The 25,308-nt window shown below is 40.7% G+C and overlaps 1 protein-coding gene across 2 annotated transcripts in view; it reads right to left on the bottom strand.

Moving 5' to 3' along the window:
• The window catches only part of ppp1r16b (protein phosphatase 1, regulatory subunit 16B), a 108,549-nt gene extending 83,592 nt beyond the window's left edge, over positions 1–24,957 (bottom strand). Inside the window, exon 1 of one of the 2 annotated variants that reach the window (XM_022203509.2) lies at positions 24,793–24,957. The gene's annotated coding sequence lies outside the window, so the exon portion shown is untranslated. The remainder of the gene's footprint in view (positions 1–24,792) is intronic. The other variant, XM_022203421.2, reaches the window with a different exon arrangement.
• Positions 24,958–25,308: the final 351 nt, after the last annotated feature.

The raw sequence follows: 25,308 nt of genomic DNA, 5'->3' as shown, positions 1-25,308 counted from the left end.
AGGCTTGACCCTGGCATCTGTGGAAACAGGGACAGTCTGTAATTTGATGTTGAAGACAAATCAGCAGTACAAGATATACTTACCACTTTATAATGACTGAAAGGCTGCTGAAATCTGTGAAGTTTTTCATCAAGTCAACCTTCAGTTTTGATACGGTTACAGGTTGGCTTTTCTTTTCACAACTCCTTGTAAATGCATTCAGTAATTATCACTTTATACTGAAGTTTCTGTTGTTGGTGGTTGAGATCAACATACCATCATCACCACAAGTGACTCAGAAAACATTTGTATGTAAATTCTATCTCACATCTCTACTGTTCACTCCCTTCATGCCAGATCAGAGTTATATTAAAGAGCCCACATTATGCTTTCTACACTTCACCCTTTTTGTTTACTATATAAGTTTTTGTCTGTAAACTTACAAAGACGACACTTAAAGGAGTTATTCCCATCCAGAAAACATTATCAATTACCTGCCTGAAATGCTTTGTTTGAATTAAAGGCTTTTCTGTTTTTACTTATCGATGTCATCATGTCACACATTTGCATAAACTGCCTAGTAACTAATCTGACACACCCTCGAAGCCCACCACTGCATCTGTCAGCACTTCCAGATGTGAGGTTACGGTACATATCAGATGTTGCCTCATTTTCGGCCAGCCAGCTGACCAATCACAGCAGGGCTTTTTAAGGAGCGATGAGGTGCTGCAGCAATGTACAGGAAGAAAAATAATGTGTGATTTTTATATTGTAGCATGTAAAATAAAAATCAGGAAGTTGTAAAAGTGCATAACACGGGCTCTTTAACTTAATACTAATCCACATTGATCAACTAGTTAAACTGGTTAGACTGTAATAATGGAGCCATAGACCAACAACATATTTTGGAATTACTCATATAAACAAAAAATGTCCATCTAATCCTGCTCTTTTGTTGTAATTCTGCCAAAAAAAAGGCTAAAATAGTACATTTTAGAGTCTACTGCCTTTTTAAACTACCAGCAGTAACTGAATCAGCAAGTTCTGAATGATTTAGGATTAAGACTTTTCACAATTTACTTTTTCAGTAATTGAAAATGTGAGAAATTTACAAATTGCCTGCACCAGTACAGCAGCAGCACTAAGAAAACAGCGGTAATGCTAACAGAAATTTCCTCTCGGCAGACAATCCAGGCTGGAGCCAAGTGAATGTTTAATCTGTAATTAAAAAGGCAGCGCTTCCTCTCTAATTGTAAGGAAATCCCTCCACCACCACCCAAATACGCCCGGCGCAATCACAGTGAATTCTGGGAGGAAAGTTCATGAAGAGTGGAACGAGTCAACAGAAGGTTAATTCCCCATGCATGGAAGCAATGCAACGTAAGCGGTCTTATCTGTTCGTTTCTTTAAAACTGCACTTGGATCTACTTAAATTTCCAAACCAGGAGTCAGTCGCTTGCATTGAATATTTTCGTCTGGGCGCCAACGTAATCAGTGTCCTGATGCAGATTCTTTTAGAATGAATAAATTTGTGGATCTGAAGCTTAAAATGAAGCCCGGTGGTCGAACACCAAAAGGATTTCTTCTCTCTCATCCCATCCACGTCCTCCTGAACGCCTCATTAAAATATTTTGAAGCAGAAGCCTTAATACTAGTCATCTCTTCTATCCAATTTATTTTGAGAAGGAGAAAATGACGGGAGGAGACTGGCTGACTACAAAAACAGTGTTAGTGTTGGAGTACAATCCAAGGCTGACTCCACCAGGGTGGAGGTCAAACGGTCATAAAGTTAAACAATACATTTTTCCAACGAGAAGATTACTATGCTAAGTAGGCACACCTCTCCATTCAACAGCTGAAAGACTATAATTGTACTTAAAATGAACACCATATCATTTAAAGGATTTCCCATTCAGTCGTCTCATGCCACTATGAAAACCTAATATCTTCTTAAATGCCCCCATAAGGCATTACAAATACATTTCTCATAAGTATAATGAGAATTTTCCTCAGGTGTTTAAAAGATCATCCTGACATCATTTTGTCTGTTTAACTGCCGTCTGCAATAAAGAGGCGTAAAGTTTCACAGTCGCCCTCTCAGCTGTAATGAACTGCAGGAAGAAGCTGCTGCCAAAATAAGGAAGACTCCACCCACAGCGGCTGCGACCCGTTGATCTGCAGGTCGCCACGAAGGAGGCCGAGCACTGGACCACAAGAAAGCATGTGCGTTTGTGTTCATGAGGATCCAGCTGGACATCATGTGTTCTTATGAGGAGACAAAACTAAAGCTGGAACTGTGCCGGCCTGACATGAACAAAGACAAACATGTGCACAGGTAAACACAAAGACACACAACCAGATGGCAAAACACGTCTACAGTGAGACAGATGAGAGGTGGGACAACTAGTTGAGCAACAGAAGCATCCACTAGCAACTATATATTGTGATCATTGATTTTGTGTCACTTTTCCATTGCTGTTTGACATTCAAAAGAGAGCTTAGTTGTAACAATTAATTCATTAACTGATTATCTGTCAACCACACATTAATCACACCTATTTTGATTATTAATTTGAGCATTTTTAAGACAAAAAATAAACATTCGCCGATTCCAGCTTTGTATATTTGAACTTTTTTTTGGTTTGTTTACGAGTCTATACCTGTAAACTGAATATCTTTCAGATGTCTTGCATTTGTGGGCAAAACAAGACATCTGAGTTTGTTATGTTGGGCTTTGAAAATTGATTAACCCTGAAAATAATCATTTAATCAGCCTAATAGAATGAAGCCTAATGAATTTTAATTAATCATAAAATAATTATAAGTTGCACTAAAACCAGCCTTTAGTGTGAAAAGACTGAAAAAAATTCTTTAGAACAATTAACGAATGCATAGATGAATGAAATTAACTAAAAGGCAAACTGAAAGAGAGTTAATCAACTTCAGATACTGAATCGTGTGACCCAAGTATGTAGCGGTCAGCGAGAATTGATGGGACTCAAACACCCCACAATTTAATCCGTTGTTCCTTGTATCGTTTGTGAGGGATAAGTCTGCAATAGTGGATTTCTAGTAAGATCGCAATCATGTAATCGTCAGCAGGCAGCTGATGTAGTGGTCACTTGTTGTCATGGTTACAGTGACGCTGTGCAATTCTCTCACAATGATATAGAAATCTTTAACAAATCTGTGCATCCAGACCATACGCTGCATCACTGTCAAAAACAAATCACTTGGTCCTTGTGTCATTTCTGACCTTCCCTGAAAATTTCATCCAAATCCGTGGGTCCATTTTTGATTGCAAAAATCACACAACTCCGCTGAGACTCCCCCTCTTTGGCGGAGTAATTAGACGTTAATATTAATCACCTGCAGCCATGAAAAGAAATCACTGAAGGGTCCCTGCTTACTGTGGCAACTATTATTTCTATTATCAATCAGTCTGTCAATAATTTTATTGATGAATCAGTTAATAGCTGAAACTTTTAAATGTCCAAACAGAGTGAAAAATGCCGATAAGAAAGCAGAAGGGTCTGCTAAAAGTATGTCTAATGCACAATCAAATACCCAAACAGCCTCTATGTCAGAAAGTAACTTAGATGTTAGTTCAGTCGTTTGGTTTTCTGTAGATTGTGTAATCAACACTAGAGCATATAAAACAACAAAACATCAGCATGCTGACACACACACACGCTTGCTGCACTTTGCATCATCAATAATGTTGGAGATGGCGCATGACATTTCACAGCGAGGAGGCGTGTGCTGTGTCAGGACGCTCCGCATGGAGACACAGTGGCGGCACTGTTGCACACAATGGCCCAGTGTGTCTCACACACTGTCCACGTCTCTGCGCTCTATCTGCATGTGTGCCTGTTCATGTGAGTTGTACAAACCCTCCTTCTATGTCATGAGAAAGTGTGTGTACGCTGTGTTCACATGCCTGCCTGTGAATCTGTGCGCTCAGCAAAGGGACAGGGAGCCGCGGCCCCCTGAATCCCAGCAACCTCGTGTTCCAGGCCAGTGCTAATGTCTCCAGGTCGCGTTTATTCATTTAATCACCTGCTAATACCACAGGCGGGCCGAGCTGATTAAAAAAAGCCCACCAAAACCATTCAGCGCGACAGTAGCAGGAGTTACAGCTGCCATTCAAGTGACGCACGCCATCACTCACCGCACAAATACACCGCCTGCAGAATTACTCCAGGATCCCTGAGCAATGAACTGATTTGGCTTCAGGACTGCGAAGCGAAGGACACAATTTCTTCATTAATTACAGCAAAAATGGGAAATTTATTACAGGATTTGTGCAAAGCCCTGATGTGAAATGGAGGACTGAGTGCTGTACAGCCGTTTAAAGCTTCTCTTTCAATCTGTGTCAACTTTGTACACCACTTCTGGAGCAGTACAATGGGATTACTTTGTGGAGACATTTGCAGTGAAAGAGCTGAATCCAATTTCATGTTTAAAATGAGCAATACTGCCTCTTAGAATAAAATGTACCGACTGCTTCTCAGTTCATGATTTAGCCGCACCATAAAGACTATTACAAAACGAACGTCAGCTCTGGTTTCATTACCGAGCCTCACACAAGTGTTAAGGGCATCAGAGGGGGAGAAAAAAAAACAAACCCACAGCATGGGACTGTGCGGTTATTGGCAGAATATGTGTCTGTTGCTGGGGAAGGTGACAGCCTCAGATCACATATTACCAACCACGAGTAAAATCATAAATCTCTGCATAATAGAAGGCTTTTGCAGCGTGCAAACAGGCAGCTGAATGTAGCACACATTCTAATGTTGAATGGGCTGGTGATGAAGATTGAATCCGTTTTTGAACCAGTGACCTTTACCAGTTACACCGATCAGCCACAACACTAAGACCACTGGCTGGTGCACTGAATGACAATAAACCTCTTGTTTCAACGCAATTATCTGCCGGTAAATCTTGGGTCCTGGCATTAATGTGATACCACGTACCTAAACGCTGTTGCAGACCAAACACATCCACCATCAATGACGTTCCCAGACAACATCGGCTTCTCCGAGCAGGACAATACCTCCTGACAAACCACTCGAACAGTTCAGAACAAGCTCAAAGAAACTACCGCAGCTACAGAACCCAAAGGATCCTCCACCAGCATCCCGGTGCCACAGGACATAGTGGTCCTGTGTCCATAACTCAGTGGGTCGGAGCTGTTTTGGTGGCCTGAGAGGGACCTAGTGGTTGATCGGTGTATATAATTAGTTGTTGCATGATGGCCTTCAAGCTAGGTTCATTGTTTTTATGGTTTTACATATTATAACAGCAGTACAGCCAGTTACGGAGCTTTATTTGGCGATGAAACTGAAAATGAAGCCGCCACAATTACAGCAAGCCCAGTAGGTTCACGTCCAACCAGAAATTCAGCTTGTAAATTGAGATGAGTTGAATCCAAATGCTTCTTATTAAGACTCGCTGGATGATTGGAGATTTTTGGCTTTCATACTACACGCTCTCCATCATCATGTCAGGCTGAGACTACGAGGCTGCACAAGCTCCTGATAACACAGCCCCTGCACTACCCTGCAGTTCTTGTGTTATGTTTTTAAGACCGTTTCTTTCTTTTCCTTTGCAAATGGCTTACGATATAAATATGTTGTGACAAAATACTTCATGCCGCTCATGAGACTTCATCTCCTCTGTATACATTTTCTGTGTAACGTTTATGTTCTTGTGTCAGGAGTTTAAATTATTAGTGCAATGAATTCTAGGGAGCATAGTCTGGTTGCAAAACCGTGCAGATATGAATTGTGGATTTAAACAGCTCTGACTTGTTAGTCTGTGCAATGTGGACACATGCATGCAGCAACAGATGTTAGTGGACAGTTTAGAGAAGAGTTGTGCTATTTTGCTTTGTTTTCTTGAAAATAAGATGGGTCTTTTGATTGCTAATTTTTCTTCATTTTTCCAGCAGTGTTGCTATGTTGCCATGAGCATCTAACAAAGTGAGAAGAATGTTTCCATAACCTCTAGATCAGGGCTGTCAAACTCCTTTTAGTTCAGGGGCCACCTTCAGCCCAGTTTGATCTCGAGTGGGCTGGAAATTTCCAAAGCAAAATAAGTGAAATTTTAACAAAATTAAGCCTCACTTTATCATTTGTGCATTATAATTTGCAGATCACACAGTATCTATGAAGGGACAAAACATTTGTTCACAGGTATCTGGATCTGAACAATATAGTATTGTACAACTTGTCAAGATCTAGACATTATTTTAAAATCCCATTCGTTTCCACATCTGTGTAGTAATCCTGACACACCACACAAACTAAAGCGGGAACTATTAAGGACAAGGTAAAATTGTCCCCCTGCCATGTAAATGTTTAAAATTTATCTATATAAATACATGAAGATTCTGATTCAATAATAGGATTCCACCAAACCAAACTCTGTCATACTGAAGCTGCTGACTGCCATTATTTTGCACAATGTCTAATGTCTTTAAATATTTTCACAGCAAGTATTCATTTTCACCTCTGCAATCTTTACGCTTTGAAAAGTCATCCGGCCTTATGTTTGACAGCCCTGCACTAGACATAATGGGCAGAACTTTGAAAAAAAAGTTATTCTTTAGTGATCAGACAGTGCCAGCAACTCCTGAGTAGCATTTTTTTTAAAGGAATTTTAATTTTTTCCCCAAAGGCCTCATTATCACACAGTACCAATTATTCTGAGACCTTTGCCACTGTTGAAGAAACGCTGCACAAGCGGCTAATGACACAGCACATGGCCATTAAAACAGGAAGCAGTTGGTTTTGACGGTTCCACACCAAGATCTGACCTCTGTGACAACCGCATTCATTAACCGAAACACGACCCCTGGCCATGTCAAACTAAAGTCACTGAAGTCAAACTGACAGAACGCAGGTCTGCGTTTGCAGAGCCGGGAAAACACACACACACACACACACACACACCATGTCACACCTTCCACACAGTCGTAGGCACTGTGTGTTCACCCTGCACACAGCTTTAATTACTGTTGGAGGATTATCCACACTTTTCAATCCAGTTAAACAAATACTAATTTCTTAAAGTTTTTTTGTCATTTGTACTGAGCTCTCAGCTACCAGCATTACATTTTTGAGCTTGATGCACATTTAAAAGGAGTACAAGGGGTCCTCGGTTTACGACGTCTTCGATCTACGGCATTTTGTCGTTACGTCAGAACTGGTTACGTGGAACTAGTCGGCGAATGGAGCGGAGGTAAATATGTCGTCACGTGGCGCTGTAAGACGGCTTTGTTCACATTTGCTGCTTGTACACCACCTTGGATTGTGCTACATTCGCTCACTTTTTGCCCATCATTATGGTTCCCAAGTGTAAGTCAGACTCTTCTGATGGCAGTGCTTTGAAGAAAAGGAAAGCCATCTCCATGGAAGTGAAATTAGATAGAATAAAGCTCTCAAGTTGTAAAAACAGTGCAACATATTCTGTTATTTTCTTGAAAAATGACTCATACGTGCATGAAGTCACTGGTATTCATAACTTCAGAAGAACTGATCGATATCATGATGCACATAGCAGCTTTGTTTTCATTTTCACTGGAGTTCCGACGGAACTCAACTTACGGTGATCCATAGGAACGGAAGTCTGACATAAGTCGAGGACCCCCTCTAGTTACTTATTCCATATGCTTTAAAAATCTTTAGTTCTGTTCTATTATACGCTACTGTTCAAAAGTCTGGGTTCACCCAGACAATTTCATGTTTTCCATGAAAACTTACACTTTTATCCATGTGCTAACATAACTGCACAAGGGTTTTCTAATCATCAATGAGCCTTTCAACACCATTACCTAACCCAATGTAGCATTAGAACACAGGAGTGATGGTTGCTGGAAATGTTCCTCTGTACCCCTATGGAGATATTCCATTAAAAATCTGCCGTTTCTAGCTAAAACAGTCATTTACCACATTAACTATGTCTAGACTGCATTTCTGATTAATTCAATGTTATCTTCATTGAAAGACAAAAAGATTTTCTTTCAAAATAAAGGACATTTCTTCGTGACCTCAAACTTTTGAATGCTAGTGTATACGTGTAAATAAACATGTGCACAACAGGGTGCAAAGACATTGAAAATTTAGATTTTGTTTTAGACCTTTATTAAAATTTTTGCGTTTGTCTCTGTTGGCATGAAGTGATTTATCTGTGTTTTACGCTGTGTTAATTTCTGAACGTCCGTCTCAGCTCCCTCAGTAGCGACAGCAGTCGTTTCCTTTTTTCAGTGAAAACAGAGGAAAAGAAGAAACCTTCTTGCTCAGCGGCAGAGGAGAGCACAGGAGTGGAAAGAAAAATCTGAAGAGCAGCTGCTGCTGTACGTAAACAGATAAACAGAAAACTGAACAGGCTTCAGTGAGCCATGGAGCTCCACACACACACACACACAAACACACACACACACACAAGTCTGATATGAGGCTCTGATCTTGGACTTCGAAGTAGAAGAAGCATTAATGGATGTTTCTGAGGCAAATGCAAGAACAGCTGGTTTCTTGTTTCCAGCGCAACACTGCAACACCAATGGAAACCCAACTCCTGCTTGGGAGAAATGTAGCAGAGAAATGCCCGAAGACACAAATGATTGCAAATATTAACAGTCCTGAGAACAATTTGTTATTTTTCAATAACATGATACCAAAGTGGCTGTTTTCTGACACCTTGCATGGAAAAATACACATATTTTAATATAACACACTGTTTCTCATTTTAACAACATTTGTTCTTGTCATTATTCTGCTCTCATGTCTGTATGATAAATGACACTGGAGGCAGCAGCTGTTGGCTTAGTTTAGCGCAAACATTACACAAAAAGGGGAAGTCAGACTCAGTCCAAAGGTAATAAAATCTGCTTACCTGCACCTCTACAGCTCTCTAATCTACGTTCTTTAACCCTCGTGTCATCCTGCAGGTCAATTCATTTTAAAGTTTGAAAATGTGAGAAAAAAAATTCACAGGGAAACTTCTGATGTCCACATTTTCAATATTTTTGGGAAATTTTTGAACACTTATAGGTGGAAAAAAAAGAAATGTTAAAAATGTTTCTTAAGAACATTCACCAAAAAAAAAAATCAACCAAAATCCAGTCAATTTCGCTGGATTTTGTTAGATTTTTGTCAGTATTCTTAAGAAAATATTAGAAGTTTTTCTAATAAAAATGTAATCATTTAAGATATACTCATTTTTGGAAGATTTTTACTCATTTTTTAAGAATATTTTTTAAAGAATTTTCTTGCCAAATTTGAATTTAAAAAAAATTTAAGGGAAAATTTTCAGGAATTATTGGAATTTTCTTACTGAACGTTTTTGCAAATTTTCAGAAATTTGGGAAAAATTTTTGCTAAATTTTTGGATTTTTTTTTGTCAGACAAGGAAGCAACATTTTTTGGTGCAGGTAAATGAAGACAACAGGAGGGTCAATCCATAAAATGCCTGAATAAAATGGAAAACTAAACAAATTTATCTCACACTTTCATTTTCAATCTGGTAGAACTCACAATGGTCGAACTATTTACCTCAAACACTGAGTACGCAAATCAACTAAACTGGTGGAATGTTTTAGTACAGATTTTAATATACAGTGCCATATGGGTATTTTGGTTCAATATCGAGCCCTATAAGAAGTGGCAGACAAGCAATGAAGAACACCTGTTATTTGCGTTTCATTGGGACTGCTCAGCTCCGTGTGGTAACTTGTCTTGGTGTCAGAATGAAGCCATCCATCCAGTCGCCAGTCCAGCTCTTCTCTCTCTTCCATTCTTAGCCTATCGTGTCTTCACTCCTTCCTCCCTCTCTCCCTCGGCGTCCTCTAAGAGGACGTTTTATTCTGTCTGGATTACTTGTCCTAGTTGGCGCTCAGCGTGCTGGTGGGGGGAGAATTTATTTCCTCCAGTGGAGCCTTGATTTAAAGCACTCAGGTCAACTTGATTCTGGGTCATTGTCTCCCTTGTCGTAACGAACGAGGGCAGAGGTAGACAGCACGCCGCATATCGACAAAAGCAAGGTGCTGAGGTGCTACAAGATGCCTCGACTGTCCGGCTGCATTCAGAGCGGAGTCAAGAAGAAGATTAACAATTTTGTGGTAGCTTCAGATTTTGTAACCAAAAGTAATTCAATATTATGCTTTGGGGGAAAAAATGAAGCAATAAGCTGAACTCAACTCATAAGAACCACAGTTACATTAGCTTATGCTCACATAAGCCGTTTACTGATGCTTGCAAAAACTAAGCCTGCAATCTTGCAGTAAAACTGTGTTTCTGTGTGAGGACTGATCCTGCAGGGCAAGCTGACCAACATGTTAGTGAGCAACATATTAATCACTGTTGGCCCTAAAGTCATGCAAAGTATAATTCCTGTTAACCTAATTCAGGGTCACACTCAGCCCTGCCTGGCACAGCTAGGTCAAAGCTGCACCAACAGTCCCAGCATTGTGTTGGACAAAACACTAAAGTCACCTCAAATGACCTGAAAGCAAGAGGTGCAAGGAGGTCAAAAACCCTTTCAGCTTCATGGACAACTTCTGGGGAGAACTAAAGAGTCGACTGAAACGGAAGCTCCAGCTTAGTCACTTTTATGCATTTTAACCACCTAAAATATGCCAGTGGGTTTGAAATACATTTTCTTTTTCTTGTTTGACAAAACTCTATACATTTTCACTACACACAAAAATAATCAATTGTCGAATTTCAAAGTTCTTTCAGCTACTCATCTGTCATGTGGAGTTCTGTCAGGAAAATGTCTAAAATCTAAGCATAAAATTACCATTATTAACATCAATTTACATATCTTATTTTTGCCCAGTTTTTACAATATGCACAAACCATATTCTGCAAAAAAAAATTAAAAATTCTGCACACCTCACTGCAACTGGGAAGCCTTTAAAGACTCTCCTGCAACCAACAGCCACTTGACAAAAATTCAGAGACTTTTCAGCTGAATTGGGCTGAACTGCAGGCTGTGCTTATACAGAGCAGAGAAAAGGCAAACATAGAAACAAACGTAAATAGAAGCAGTAAAATATCTATAGTATTGTACGGCCAACTGACATCTGGAAATATCCTGTACATGCCGATTTAAGCTTTTTCAATGTATGAAAAATCACCAATCGGAGAAATACAACATTATCTGAAGAATTCATGGCATAACTTTTTTATTCTGCACTTTTTTTTAGTGTAGTCACAGCTGTGCTGCTTCAGTAGAAGTGCAGGACTTTATATTTAAAAAATGAGTCAGTGGTGAGTAAGAATGTGTTTGGGTTCAGACGGTTAAGCACCTTAAAGTGTGCCAACAGATATAGATGCAGCTATACTGTGTCAGTTAGGGGCCATCTCCCAATACATTTTTTAAAATGATGTGACTCAAAATGGCTAAAATCAATTATTTGTCTTAAGGAGAAAAATAAATCACTTTGCATGTTAAAATGCTTTTTCATTCTCTCAGTTACAAAGACAGTTTAGCTGCAGTCTGTTACAGATACATATTCTAGATATATTTAAAGAATCTTACATATACAGAAATGTACTAATTGTGTTACTTGTTTGGCATTGTTGTATTATTTGCACTTTGCTGCATAATGTTTCTTTAAAGTCGTATTCTATACACAGTTCCTATTTTTATCTGGCAGTTCCATCATGTTGTTGCTATTTTGAGTGAGAGGACAAAGAACCACTAAAAAGTAACGCTACACAGACTTCAACCTAACAACTAAAATGACTTTATTAACCCTTTGGCGTGCAGTGTGTATCAGGAGATGCCCATTTTTCATTGGATGCAGGTCACTTTTGAGCCATTCTGCGCATCAAAGCGTTAAAAAAGCCAAAACATGTTGGCACTGCAGCTTCAACAAGTCCCAGAACACCTCCGAGGGTTTGTCATGTTGGTCATGATTTAGACGGGCATCCAATGCTGCACCTGCACAGGCTCTAAAACAACAGCTGGAACTATCTGACGTTCACCTAATGGCCTTTTGGAACACCAACTAGTGAGATAAATTCAGAAGTTTTATGTACAACATCATCTACATGGAGAAGGAAATCTCTGTCACGTACTAAGACATGCATCCCTTGCATAATTTGAACAACAATCAAATGTGGAAGGAGAAAACAACAAGAGAAATACTTTGTATGCTCTTCATAAGTTCTTGAGGATTCATAGTGAATTCAGAGTACGACTTTCCTTCAGTTCTCCCCTCAGACTGATTCATCTTCCTCTCAATATCGCCTGTCTCCCCGAGATGCAAATAAGATTGGTAAGGATGTAAAGAAGCATCATGTGCACTGAAGACAAGTTAACACACCGTAAACCAACATCCATCCTTTAGTTATAAACACTTTATCCTGCAGAGGGGCAGATGTCAGACCCCAGTCTGTTTTATGACAATATATATTTATGCAGTACTGTGCAAAAGCTTTAGACACTAAAAGTAATATGAAGATGCTTTAAAAAATAACTCCAGAAGTAGATATTTATCAGTCAATGTCGCAGAAAGTGCAGTAAACAGAAATAAAAAAAAGACCAAATCGATATTTGGCATCAGCACTCCTCTGATACACAGTTTATCAAGAGAAAAGATGCTCCAGTCATCTTGGAGAAATTGTTCTTCTGTGGATTTCGACCATCTGCTTTTGTCTCAACATTTAACCCTAGACTGACTGATGTTGAAATCAGGGCCAAAGCACGTTGCAGGACTAAAAGATCTAAAAAAGCCTAAAACTTTTGTACAGTAGTGTATATTGTGCATCTATAAAATGTCATTTTTAATCAAACAATGTGGTAAACTGATTGTCTGGTAAAGAAAGATTTAGTACGACTTTATAACCATCACATGAAGCAACTCGTGTCTTAAAATTACATCAAAATTTCACTTTTAAAAGTCATATCAACACCCGGGGGCAGATTGTCTGAGTGCAGGGCCACCACAGTATCAGTAGCAGGTCAAAGAGAGGCCGAAGCCTCAGATTAGCCAACAGACAGTGTGCAAACTGAAGGATTTAAACCACTCATGTTTCTGTGCCTCGTAAGCTTCTTGTTTATCTTTGCTTGTGCAGATGGAGAGTTCTTGTAAAGAAAGCTTGATCTGCTCGGTAAAGCCTTCAAACAAATTCAACTCGTATTTCCAGCCACACTGGTCTTCTAATCATTTAATACAGCAAACAAAGATATATTTCAAAGAGGACATGAGGTCAGATCAGCTCTCTTAAGTCGGCGGATTAAGTCGTATCTCAAAGAAGCAAAAAAAAAAAAAAAAAAACAGCAGAGGAAAATTAATTCATAGAAACTTGTGATGACAAAACAGATAATCATCCTTCATTTCCAGAAACTATTTTAATCAGGTGCAGCGGTTAGAGCAGAGAAGATTCTGGCTTTGAACCTGCTGGTCAGTTTCCTCTGTGGAGTTTGCATGTTTACTGCACGCTTGCTTGGTTTTCCAGCTTCCTTCCGCAGTCCAAAGCCACGCACGGGAGATTAATCGGTGATTCTAAATCGGCTGTAGGTGAGAGAGTGAGTGTGCATGTTGGTAAATCTCTTTCTGTTTGTCGTGCAACGGACTGGCAATCTGTCCAAGGCGTAAACCGCCTCTCACCTAATGTCAGCTGGGATAAGCTCCAGCCCCCCACGACACTCTACAGGGAAAAAACAGGTACAGACAAGTGATGGATGGATGAAGTCGAGGCTTCAAAGCATCATCCAAACATCCTCCATGCACTGTATTCATGGCTACCTCACATAGGTCTCACACTTTTCCATATAACGCGCTTCATCTCTGTGTAAACAGCTAATTTTCCCGGATAATTTAATCAAAAAGGTTCCCTGTGTATAAGAGGCTTGAGTCTTCTCCAGAGCCAGTCATCTGTATTCCTGTCTCACAGTCCATTAGGCTAACTTTGAAGGAATATAATTCACCTCCTCTCACCAGCAGGCACTTCACAGTAAAGATTCATGTCCTGCCATGTCCAAAAAACAGTTAATTATTCTTCGTACTCTGTTTTGTTGCGGTGCAGGTCTGTACGCTCCATTTGCTTGTCATCTCGAGCATAGTATGATGACTCCTTTTATTCTTTGAGATGCCGCTTTCCCATAAATGCACCGGCTTTTATTACACTTGCTCAGATGAGCCTGTTGCTTTCTGTTACATCAGCATGCAGGTCTGAGGTGGCACAGAAACGACCACTTTTATAGCTTTCAAAAAGAGATCCAGAGCCTCCACATGGGGTTTCCCAGCCCTTCCAGAGAAGACATCACACTGATCCTCATTTCCTCAACTCAAGTCTGATTTTCGTAAATGTTTGCAATGGTTGTTCTGTGCAGGAGCGGATTTTTCTGGTGTGGGCGCCTTTCCAAAAGACCACACAGCAGCGCGTGACGTGCAGCGTCTCTGCACAGCAGCAGCAGCAGCCCATGTTTAGGGCCTGCTGTCCTGCCCCGGTGCTGGGTGGGGTTATTCCATCCATCTGCTCCACACTGACATAAGCCATTTGTGTTTATTTTAGACCAATCTGTCTGTTTATTTAGAAAAGGGTTTGACCACAACACGCCCTGGCCTCGAGGTTCAAACTAAGCCCCCAGCTGCAGTCATCCGGTTTGCTCTATCTCCAGGCAAATTCAGGAAATATCCTCACTTTTTATGCTTCTCTTTCTCTTCTGAATAGCTCCTCTGACCCTTTTGCCCCTCTTTCGTCTCGTTTCTCTCAGTCCGTTTTGGAGATCTGTCCCACTGTTGAGTCATTTCGCCGTCTAATGATGGTTTCAGTCCCCAGCTAAGATCCAGCCACAGTAAACAAGGCTTACACTCAGCCAGCCTGCAGTAAGTGTCACTTCTAATCCACAACTAAACTAAGATGGGTGTGCACTGAGTCTGCACTCCCAATCACTGCAGGCATGGACAGAGTAGGAGTAACAGCCGTACATCCTGACTTCTCATTTAACTTCTCAATAAAGCCAAGATCTGTCTGTATTTGTTAGATTCAGAGAAGCGAGGGCAGACAAAGGGATGGAAGCACTGTTGATCTCCACAATCTGTTCTTCCTGCTGGGCAGCTGAGTGAGCTTATGCATCACTTGGGGTTTGCTAAACGCTCATTCCAGTTGATTTCAACCCAGCATATTTCACTGTAGCTACTGTTGGTCCATGGGCCAAGCTAACTTTGTACTGTTTACCTTCATTGTAAGTATTTAGAGAAATGTGAGGTTGCACAAAATGATATCAGGGCAGAACGTGCACACACTTTGCAAAAAACGGGACTGTTACAGAAATCATTTTAAAAGTTCATTTTAAGGCCAACTGAAAGTAAAGAAAAAACTCCTGGAGTGAAACATTTTGCTAGTTGCATTAAGGATCTCTATCCGGTGATTCTTTAAACCAGGGGTGTCAAACATGCAGCCCACCAGCCGATCCAATCCGCCCCACAGGACGACTTTGTAAAGTGTAAAAATTACAGAAAACACATTAACTGCAGATTGTAAATTTGTAAAACTATAAATTTAAAACAAATTCAACACCATAACAAGTTCTTTTGCTCATAAAGTAAAATACTAGATTGTTCGTTGTTGTTTTTTGTCATTTTTTGTCTGACTTTTGTCGTCTGTCTCATGTTGTCCCGTTTCTTGGTTGGCGTTTTTTCTTTCCTTTTTTTCTCCCTTGTTTGTGTTTAGTCATTTTGTGTTTTGCTTTATTAGTCGTTTTGTTTATCATTTGTATTGTTTTGTTATTTTTTATCTCATTTATGCTATACGTCCATTTTTTGTCACTGTATAACTGTCTAATTTTGTTTCTCTTGTCTCATTTTTTGTCATTTTGTGTCTCATTTTTGTAATATTTTGTCTTGTTTGTTGTTTTTTTTGTCTGATTTTTGTCATTTTGATCATAAATTAAAATACTATCTCATTCAGTTCCAGATGACTAAATGTTTTGTTCCTTTGTAGACACTCTGATCTGTAAGTTCTAATGTAAAAATGATAAACTGAGGCTTAATGTCGTTTAAATGAACTTATTTTTCTTAAGAAATTTCAGGTTATCTTTAATGTTTTGTAAAAAGATAATTCTATAAATGTGAACATTTTCAGAATGTAATTTTTTGCACTAAAACAAAGGAAACATTTGGAGTTGTGGTTATTTACAGGTCATTATGCTGTGATTTTACTGGTTCGGCCCACTTGACATGAAATTGGGCTGAATGTGTCCCCAGAACGAAAACGAGTTTGACACCCCTGATCTAAACAAATGGAAATGTAGAAAAAAATAAATGTCAACGAGGCAGCCACGTAGCAAATACATTTGCAATTGATATTCAAAATATAAAATGTATTAAAAAGCTACTTCCTCAGACAGGGTGATGAATGTTGGGCTGTTTTTGATTCTCATGCAGACACTGAAAACATGAAATCAGTTCCTTTTAGAGTGTAATACGGTTCATCTACAGTGAAAATGCAATATGAACCGCACCCTGTGGAAAAAGATGTAATGTGCAAATGTCATGACATTAATAATTATAGCAGCATTTTACTGAGAATGGAATAACACGCAGCCCTTCAGGCATGCTCATCCTGCTGGACCAACTTGAACATTATTGTCATTTTTCTGTGCACATGTCTAATCGAGGACTGACTGATTTCCTGCTAACGGTGGTGAACCTGCACTCTGATGAAGGCATGAAATGGAAACATAGCACAGAAGGGAAAGATAGCAAATGAGAAGAAAAGCAGACCAGCAGAGTTACAGGAAGGAGGGACAAGTTTGGTTCCAAACATTGTGAAAACAGCATTGTTATTAACTTCTTACATGTATTTTTATATGGCCAGACTCTTGCTGGTTTTCCATTCTACCAGCTGAATATCAATCAACGCCACACTGGAGGGCATTCAGAGAGCACATATCTCTACCAGGAATGTGCATGGTGTTCTAAATTTATCACATTAATGTTAGAAAATATTTAGACATATTTAATCTGATTTGGGGTTTTCATCAAAACACAGTGAGCGACTTCAGCAGTTCATGATGGTAAGTCATATTTTCCGAGACAAGAGAGCCACATGGAAGTCCAACACTTGCTCCTTTGCTACATACCACATTTCTTTGAAAGCTATGATTTAAAACATCCTGTAAAACATGACGTCCTTAAAGGAAATTAGACAGTTAGACAGCAGGACTGAAACCCTGCAGAGACTGTGAATCGCAGCAGGAGAGAAACGACCACATCACTGTAGCAGTAGCACATCTCCTCTGCCCGTCCCTTCTGGAAATAAATGCTGCCACGGCTGCAGATCAGTGGGGGCACATGTAGGGATCAGCACCATCATGTCTAGACACCGATACGCTTCAAAACATTTGGTGCCTTTTGAGGTTTCCTAAAGAGAAGCTTTCAGAGAGACTTGTGCTCACTAATCAATATTTAAATAGATACAGCTGTTAACGCAGTGAAGGGATCCCAGAGTTAACAAATCTGAGCTGTAGAGAAGCAGTTATCACTAGTTTTTAAGACCATAAAACGCGGGTGGGTAAAGCATTAGTGGATCGCAGTCTGTGTGCGGTGGGTTTGGAGCAGTGAGCGAAATGTAACACATGCAGACACATGTATGCTCACACAAGGTCTGCAGAGACGGAACAACACAGGAGCACAAACCACAAAATACACACACACACACACACACACACTGTGCAACTGCAGGCTTGGCACAGCCAGGCACAACCAAGCACCAGAGCGTGCGGTCAGTTTTAGACCAATGGGTGCAGAGTGCAGACAGAGGCAAGACAGAGCAAAGCAGACATTAAAGGGCCCATCTCAACAGCACAGGCAGAATTCTTTTTTTTTTAAAACGCCATCAAAAAGCACAGACACACACACACTCAACAACGCTGTCAGTGCTGGCCGAATTTAGCCTTTGAAGTTCAACAGCTGTGTTCGTCTATTCTAAGAGGTATTTTACTCATCAGGAGAGCCCGACTCTAATTAGAAAGCAAGTTTTGTTACAGGTTTCATATACAGAATCTGTTTACTATTGATTGTATGAAAAATAACTGAAAAGCAGGAGTCTTTTGTCATACATTTTGATGGGGACTTCAATAAGACACACAAAAAAAAACTCCAAGAATTTCACAAGCAGCCATGTGCTAAAAGTCAAAGTAGAGCAGAGAGGCTCGTGGGGCTTCACACAACAATGTGAGGAAAAAACCTTCACAATCCCCCCGCAGTCAAACGCCTTCCTGAACACAGAGTGTAGGCCACAAACTCTATGAGCTCACTTCCTCTTCGCTGACTGCGACTGGAGGCTGCGTTTCTGAAGATTCGCTCTGCAGCAGACGCCTCATGTAGAAAAATGGAACGAGCCACAAATACAGCACCGGGTCATAAAAAGACGTGAAAAGACTGAGTCATAGAGGACATTCGATATGCATGAAGGCCTATGAAGACGTGTTTTCCTCTGACTGCTGCACAACGCTGTGTGTCTGGATGCAGAAACGCAAGAGTGGAAATCGAAAATAAGCAATGTCATTCGTTTGATTATTTTTAAAGCATAACCACACCCTCAAAATTATCTCCACCTACGTCTGAACAAAATGTAACTGAGGAGTGAAAGAGCAGAGAGTGTAGGAGGGTCAGGGGACACTAGCTGACCGCTAGACAGAGACGTAGAGCTGGCAGTCAGAGCTAACCAGTCATGAGAAGCAACTGTCAGACCTGCTTCCTCTCTGGTGGAAAGCCGAGGAGTCCGGTGGAGGTTTTAACAGTCGCTAGAAGCACAATTATGACCCTTTTAAGGACTCGCTGTGTGGGTAGCTTTTCTGTAGAGGAGCCTGCAGCTCTCCTTCAAGAGGTGTGTCACTGTCGTTTTTCTACACTTGTCACTCCTGCTAATGCGACTGCAGCTATGTGTGTGAGAGGTACACAGCACGGCGACGTTTAGCGAGATCCATCGCAGACCTCAGAGCGCTGCCTTCTGTGTGACACCAGGGGCACGAAAAACTGGCTGAAACACACTTTAAAACCACAATTTTCACCTCTCAAACAAGAGGCTTTCTTCAGTTCTGAACTTAGAAGGATCCTAAAAGAGAATTCCAGCTGCTCTCTACTGAAGCTCCTCCAGGTTCATGTGCTTGTTTAAATAGCATAAAAAACACAGTGTGGTGTGCAGCACCTTTATAAGGTCATCAGTTTTTACAGGTTTGTGCAGTTTATGTCCCCGATGACAATAAAAAGGCACATCAAAGTTTATTTGTTTGTTCTTCCAAAATCCAGAGCACAAAACGATTAGTGGTATTTTGACCACTTGCAGTTTGTGCGGCAGCTATCAGTGACTCCACAGGAAGAACAATCTTTACCATCAGGGTAAATATGATTTAATGTAGCAGTGTGGGTGCACATATACAACAATTTGACACATTTGCTGAAATAACTACTGAACAGCTACTAATAAAGCACATCCCTTGAGTGTCTGTTTTCGTCGGAGTTCCAACTTACGGCGAAAATTGACTTACATTGATCCATTGGAGCGGAACTCCGACATAAGTCGAGGACCCCCTGAAATTATTTATTCCATATGCTTTAAAAAGATTTAGTTCTGTTCTGTTATACGCTACCGTTCAAAAGTTTGGGTCACACAGACAATTTCATGTTTTCCATGAAAACTCACACTTCTATTCATGTGCTAACATAACTGCACAAAGGTTTTCTAATCATCAGTGAGTCTTTCAACACCATTAGCTAACACAATGTAGCATTAGAACACAGGAGTGATGGTTGCTGGAAATGTTCCTCTGTGCCTCTAAGGAGATATTCCATTAAAAATCAGCTGTTTCCAGCTAGAATAGTCATTTACCACATTAAATATGTCTAGACTGTCTTTCTGATCAATTTCATGCTATCTTTATTGAAAAAAAGTGTTTTTCTTTCAAAAATAAGGGCATTTCTAAGTGATCATAAACTTTTGTATTAGATAGTACGGCATGTTGTTCTTTCTCCACTTCCTAAAAGTTCAGGACATCAAAGTTCTAATTTCACCAAACACACATGTGTAATGTTAAATGCAGGTTTGTCTCAAGCACATTCTCCTTAGATATATAAATAAAATCAGCAAATCCGGACAAACAAGATTTTGCCGAGACGGTGGCCATTTGCAAATTAAGAGCTTTGCAGACAAACCTGCGCCCACGGGGGAGATCGATTAGGACTGCATGGTGCTAAAGAGGCTAAAGCTCTTCTGATGTTTGTGGTTTTATCCACTCAGTGAGCGGTCACATGAGGGGTTCAGATATCCCAGCATCCATCAGCAGGGGATCCACCATTATGTCCACTGACTTACTTAAGTATTTACACAGCCGAGCCCCGCCGCTCCACTTCAGCCAGGACAACGCTGTACTGTAGGTGCCTGCTGGTAGTGCTTCCCTGTGTTCAGACATATGAGGTATAATGAAACCAAGCCAGAGCGACCAGCACTGATTAGCTGACCAACATGAAATTAAATACAAATGATGTCATTTTTTAAAACTGTCAAACACATTGAACCTTTTCATTTATGCCTGTTTTCTTAGTCGTCTCGGGCTGTAAACTGAAAATCTTTGGTTTTTGGACATAAAATCTTTAGCCTGTAGGTCAGATAAAACTATGATTGTGAAAATTATTTTTATTGTTGATGAATTGTTGATTATTTTCTCAATTAGCTGTTTGGTCGACAAAATGTCAGAAAATGGTAAAAAATTGTCGATTAGTGTTTCCTAAAGGTTTTTAGTCTGTTCTCACAGAAAAGGAAAGAAGATATAGGATTGGATGTAGGAGTCAGAGGGTTTTGCCTTTATTTTCGTAAAAAAAAAAACAATCATTCAGCCCAATTAATCAATTTTGGAAAAAGATGCCGAACAATTTAATAGACAGTTAATCAGCTAACTGTCACAGCTCTTGTCAGAACAAGACATTTGAACAAACCACCTTGGGACTTTAAAAAGTTGATGCATGTTGGACATTTCTGATTATTCCATCACATTCGTTTATGATTTATGAGCCAACTAATTAATCAAGAAAGTAATCAAGCAGGAGCAACAGAAGACAAGGGATTCATTTGGAACAGTTGCTCCTGGACCGACAGAGTTTTCAAAAACAAATGAACCCGCATTCCTGAGGTAATAATTTCAACCCAGCTACGATACAGAAGTTCTCTCTCTCAAACCAAACTCACACCAGCAAGTACATATTTGCAGTGGCCAGGAAGTGTCCATGTGAGTCTCCAAGGAAGCTTGATAGGTGCCCAGAGATTTGCCTGTCTCAGTATGAAGCAAACAGATTAGCAGGCAGTGCCCGTTTGCTGGATATAATCAGAACGCTGATCTACTGTAATCGCTGTTCAATAGTAAGCAAGCACGCTGGTTTCAGGCACGGCTCAGAGAAGACATCTTAAGCAGCAGGAGGTCAAGGAACAGACTCCTAATTCAAACAAAGAAAAGCCCTTCCTGTGAGGAGCGATGAAAGGAAATTTGTAGTTTTAAAGCGAAAAAATGTCATTAAACAACTCATTTCATGCTTGCGTGCCCGTGTTGACTCGCTTTGATGCCCGGCTCCACTCCGAGTCTGAGGCTGCTTAAGGATAACGTGAGGCCAGTTTCTCTCAGCGAGCCTCCAGGGCCGCTGCTGTTTCAATATTTCATGAGCAACAGCCAAATCACCGTGTTGGAATAATTAAACATCAGTTAGGGTACAAAACTACAGAGAATATGTTATGGAGGCAGCTCATCAGTGAAGAGCGAGTCGTGAAGGAGAGCAGTGGGGCTCCTCAGAGATCAGAGACGGCTCACTCAGACACTCACAGGAATCTAATTTTGCCATTAGACTGCATACAGCCTGATGATTTATCGCCTCAAATACCACAGAAAACTGACGGTTGTGGTGTGGAGGAAACCAATGATCTATGTGCTGAACAACAATGCAAGAGGATACCAGAGCATTATGGTCTGTGATGTATAAACGCTAGCTACCGTACATTATGCAACCAGTGATCGTGCTTAACTGTATTTGGAAAGAGCATATCAGTGTGTAACAAATTCATCAGCAATACAGAATCAGTTGCAATTTTCAGCACGTTGGAGTCCAGGAAACCCCTAGAAGCTCTATGAAGCTGTCACAAGTCAGAACATTTTACAGTGGGCTTACAACTTCAAAATATTTTTTGAGGCTCAATCCCATTTTATCCACTGAATCTAAAATTCTTTCAAATCTAAACCAAATTCTTGAACCTGAACATGCTTTATGAAATTAGGAATTAAACCTCAAATCCTGAGATTCAAAGACAAAAACAAGAAAAGCACTCAGAGAGAGCAGTACTCTGCAAAGGCTGTTCATTCGTCCATGTGGCATTGCCAGAAATTCAGAATTTTTATTTTTTGTTTTTAAGAAATAGGTTGCAGTTTGGATTTATTCTAGTTTCACCGCAACATGTGCTGCTAATTATCGGGGGGAAAAAAATCATTCAAGGAAAAGGAGTTATTTACATTCTAATGCTAATTGGTGAATGAGTCAATAGAAAAGTAACCACTTGTAGCATCTCTGGGGGGGTAGCCAATTCGTTACAAACAGCAAATTTATCAGCAGATTCCACTGAATTCTACGCTGTGGATCTTAATGTTCAACCAGCTTAAGCTTTGAAGTTGTTTGACCAATGAGATGACGGCAATCTATACCTAATAGATGAAAAAACGAGAAGGCTTTCATACATCCAAAGACTTCCTAATTCATTGAGACTCATGCTCAAAAGGGGACAAATGCCTTCTTCGCCAATTTGTTTAGGAAATTTCCCAGGGCTTTCCAGCTACCTATCAAACACACAGAATATACTACACAATGAACACAAGTTGCATCGTTGACCACGTATAGAGACTCTCCAAGTGACGGATGGTTTGCTTTGCCTTCTCTGCACTGAGATCTCCACATGTGAGCATCCCGTCAGTTGAAACTAAACAGCACACTGCATAGTTAACCCCCAAGCCTTGTGCATGTAACACATAATCATAGCAGAAAGTGCCTTCATGTAATCAAACATTACAATCCATCCCCACGTTTATGATGCAAACCTGCTGGCCGTTTTCAGGTACGTGTGCACAGGCAGGTTTCATCGCTGGGCATGTACAGTAGACGTGCTGCATGAGGGGCAGATTGTACTGTGAGCCAACAGCCGGTGCAGATGCTGAGAGGAGCAGCGGGGGAAAGCGCTCATGACGTCCCCACACATCAAACATTTAAAGGCCAACGCAGCCAGACAGGGATCCCACCCGCCTTACCAAAGTGTACATCTGGCACAAAGTGAGACCAACACGGTCCAAGATGTTTTGTGTGCGAGCCAACAAGGGACGGTGAGTTTGGACACGAGACAGCAGCACTTCTACATCTGTGATGCCGTCGTGGTTCCAGAGGTTACAGACCATCCATGTGGCCTTACAGCAGTGATGCAATCAGTTGGTGTCAGAAAATAAGATGGTGTTTTCATAATCACTGAATCATCCACTTAGTACAGAAATGGTCAAATAATCACTGATTCAAGTTTCTCATGTGAGGTTTTTCTGCTCTAATCTGTTTTATATCATTGTGAAGTGATTCTCTGCATAAAACTGCACACTGATGTGTGTTGATGACATTGTACAGACTGTATACTGTATTTCACAGAAGCAATTAAATATATCAGCTGCAGGAATCCTCAGGAATAAGATAAACACAAGTTAAACACAAGTTATATGTAACCAAATTTGAGGATTTGCTACTTTCCTCTGCATTATGTCACTGGTACCTAAATATTTGGAGGGTCTGAATGAGTGTTTTCTTTTTAAGAATGAAACATCTGTATAGACTCAGAAAATGTGAGAAACATTTCAGAGCAAATGACTTATCAACTAATGGAGAATAGAACTCGTGAACGGCTGGATAATGAACATAATTGCTTGTTGTAAACATGAAAGCAAATTGCTTGTTCCAGCTTGTCAAGGTGACTTTGTGTCACTCCAAATTAAATAACTTCGGGGGTTTGGAGTGTTTGCCAATTAGCTGATTGACAGATTTGAGATGTTAATCAATCAAAAATGTCAAACACTTCCTGAGTTTGACCTCTACTGTGAGCGTTTTGCAGAAAACAAGCAATTTGTAGGCATCAATCTGGACTCTGATGGGCACTTTTTGACTATTTTGTAGGCTGACTGATGAATCAGAGAAGGAAATCATGGGATTAATCAACTTTAAAGTGTTGTGCTAGATGTACAATACGTGCAAATGTTTATTTTTCTATTCAAAACTTGAGAAAAAGACACTGCTCCAGCTTTGGTGAGTGGAACAGCAAGTGATCAAGTAAAAGCAGAGTAAATCTGTGCAGCTTCGACCATTTCCCACAGTGTTGGAGTGTCCCACAGACGCTGTAGTGGTTTGTAGGAAAAGCCATGTGTAGCAGCACAGCACTGTAATGGCAACATCCAGGACGAGATGTTAAAGCCGCTCTGCTAATCTCAAACCGGGGGAGCTCAACCTGCAGGCGCCAGCAGCGGAAACGACGGTTTCCCCGCTTTAATCGGAGCTTATTCCAGCGTTTGGTGACCCTCCAAAGGCGCTAAAGTGAGCTAGCTTCAAGTGCTCCAACAGGATCCGGACATGCCTCTCCTCCTCCTGCCTGCTGCTGCCGCCGCTTTTCCTCCACTAAGAAAAATCCCCTTCTTCCCCCCTTTGGTTTAGTTACACAGCTCAGCTCAGCCCACCAAAAAAGAAAGAAAAAAGAAACCAAAAACTGCAAACATGCGTTAGATTTCTGCACTCACCTCAGTCCGAGTGGAGATGTTCACATGGATGCGAGAGGAAAGCGCAGAGGAAGCGGAGGTATCCAGGAGGTTTAAAGTTGTCCTGTTAGTAAAGACGCGGCAGGGCTGGAAGGAAAAGCTCAGCGTGTGTCTGTGTGAGTCTGCAGAGTCTCTCTCTCTCTCTCTCCAACACCAAGTCACTCCTAGAGGGCGGGGCTGACAGGGAGGAGGGACTGGAGCGCGGACGCAGCTGGAGTGAATGGCAGGAGCGCGCAAAGTGGGGCCAAGAGACCACCAGGGGCCCCACAGAGGCACTGTGGAGGTAGAAACAAACAAAAAAAAACTGTTTTCACTATAATATGAGATAAAAGTTTACAGATCCCAAAGGAGATTTTTGTTCAGAAAGAAAATAAAATGGCATAGCATGGGAATAAACACAGTGCCAAGTAGAAAAGCAATGATTTAAAACACCGATCAGGCATAACATGATGGCCACCTGCCTACGCTGATATGTATGCTGAGCTCAAAAGGGGATTT

This window comes from Acanthochromis polyacanthus, chromosome 5, assembly GCF_021347895.1.
Source record: "Acanthochromis polyacanthus isolate Apoly-LR-REF ecotype Palm Island chromosome 5, KAUST_Apoly_ChrSc, whole genome shotgun sequence".
NCBI lineage: Eukaryota > Metazoa > Chordata > Actinopteri > Pomacentridae > Acanthochromis > Acanthochromis polyacanthus.
Note: the sequence above shows the minus strand (reverse complement) of the source record. Positions and strands in the feature narration are given on the sequence as shown.